Genomic DNA, 2551 nt, shown 5'->3' on the forward strand with positions numbered 1-2551 from the left:
CTTTTTGAAAGTGTACTAAGTACCGTTTGTACTTTTTTCGTCAAATCCAAGTGTAATTAAGTGTATTGAATTATGTATTAAGTGCAACTTAATACCAACTTGACTATACTTTGAGTGTAATTAGTGTGCTAAAATGGAACAACTTTTTTCAAACTTTAAGTGTTCTTAAGTACATTATACAAAAATATATTTTATGAGCATTCGAAACACAGTCGCAGTACAATTTTGTAACATCCCAAGTGTATTGGAAATGTACTTAAAAGGCATTACAATATAGTAATGTGTGTAAGTATAGTGTAGTAGTGTATTTTGAATACACTCTTATCATCCTCATTGCTATTCCTTTGGCATGCTTCTGTAATATTTTAAATTAACTTCAAATGTACTTCCTGACTACAATAAGTGCCTTGAAAGTTTGCAGTTATGTTAATAAAAGTATAGTCTTAAGATACTTTAAGCATTATAAAGGCATGCAATTTAAGTATAATATTAGTGTGCTTTAAAATTGTACTATTAGTACTCTCCTACCTATTCGGTTACATGACAAATTACACTTTGATTATGAGAAAAACATTTTATTGACATGAATGAAAACAAAACATAATATTCATCCATAACAAAAGTAAAACATTTTTCTGAAAGTTATGGATCTCTTGAGCATATCTTTTCAAGTTGGATGTGGTAACGCGATAAAACATGCATTTGGCCGTATTATAATATTTCACATGCATAGATTTTTCGAGTGGCTGTTTGGAGCGCTGGTCAGATTCCTCCTCGCTCGCAGCATTTTTTTCCATGCTTGGGGAGCAGTTTCCTCTGAGTGCGCACGCGCAGAGAATTTGGCGCACACATTTAATATCTATGTGTGTGAAATAATATATAATATAATACACCCGAATGCATGTTTCATCGCGCAAGTGCTTTTTGCCACTATTGTGTCGCGATACTCTACAGCCTCATTGGTAGACCATCAATTCAAAATGCAGATTTCATGAAAAACAAAAGTTGCCTGGAATTTGCCCTCTAAGCTTGAAATTGTTTACTGGACACCCAGCCTACAGCCAACAACTTAACGGTCTAACATGGCTAAATGTGTAATGCATGATCATTTATTGCTTATTTGTTTGCAAAGTCTTCTGGCCCAGAAAGAAAACCATGGTGGTTACGGATCATGGCTGAGGAGGAAAGGTACAGCTGGTAGAGTTGTGCAGTGAGTGAACTTCCCTCCCAATACTGAGATGTGGTGGCAAAAGCTGTGGTAGCTAGCTTCCTTACTAGCACACCATCTTCCAGTCCAAGATGCATAAAGTTTTTGGTGGCAACCCGGGGCTGGACAGCAGTCAAATGCATTGACCTTGGTATTAGAGAATTTGTCTCTGTTGTCTGTGAACAGAAAGAAGATGGAAAACATTTTACAAGATAAACAATATTTTACACAGAAATCCATTGGCAATGATGAGATTAATACAGATTATCTGTACCTATTTGACATTTACTTTTTATGGGTTAAATAGGTATTGACACCATCTGTTTGCCATCCTGGTATGGGTAGACCTGGCCAGGTAGTCTTTCCTTAAAGCGTTGTGCACCTTGGCACCGATATGAGTGCAACCACCCTGTTTTCTGCATTTGATTACCTTAGATTCCTTTGTTTCCAATACAACCGTATTATCGTTTTCGGGTCAAATGGCATTTTAAATGGGAGTCGTAGGGGCACTAGCCTACTATTTTGATGCATGAATCAAAATCATCATGTATCAAAATAGTTCTGCCCCTACGACTCCCATTCAAAATGGCATTTGACCCAGAAACGACAATACAGTCAAGCTTAATGGTGGCGCTTCTGACTTAATTATGCTTTCAAACGAAAGTTTGACTCAGGTACATTCACAAAAAGACCCTAGGTTGCATTTTGGCTTGAGTTATGCTTTAAGAGTAATGGGATAAGGTCCTGGATGAAGAATATTTACCTTTACTGCTGATTATTTGAGGCGTTCAGACATCTCTGTTTCAAAACTGTCCAGGAACACCTGTAAAAACATAGTTAGGCTACAGATTAAAACTAGGTAAATTACAAACACTACCATGAAATGAACTTGAATGCTCTGTCAAACACAAATAATAAAAAAAAAAAACTAAATCTATCGCATAAACCAAGGAGGCATAATATCATATAGCCTAAGCTTCATAGCACTAACTTAGTAGAACACCAGGTTTAATTCCCCCTCTAATATCAATGGTGGAAAAAAACGTTCTACTTCATAAAATGCATGTAATTTGTCCTGTAGACTCATTTTAAAAGATGTCTCCACGATTAAAGAAAAAAACAGCTACAATGTCATTAGCATGCCTAATGAATGTGAAGTGTGACTAGCCTAGCACTATCCTCCTTTCTGTGAGTTAACTTAGCCTACACCACACATAATATTAAAGAACATTGGTGAACTTTAGGCAAACGTTGCTTAATAAAGAACACACTTTCTTCCATCATAGTTTGTCTAACGTTAGTGCTAGCCAACGCTTGTCAATAATCCCACAAACACAAAGCAGG

This window comes from Alosa pseudoharengus, unplaced genomic scaffold, assembly GCF_046254945.1.
Source record: "Alosa pseudoharengus isolate Yale_2024_CS ecotype anadromous, Long Island Sound unplaced genomic scaffold, YU_APseudo_1.1 YU_APseudo_1.1_scf_30, whole genome shotgun sequence".
Lineage (NCBI taxonomy): Eukaryota > Metazoa > Chordata > Actinopteri > Clupeiformes > Clupeidae > Alosa > Alosa pseudoharengus.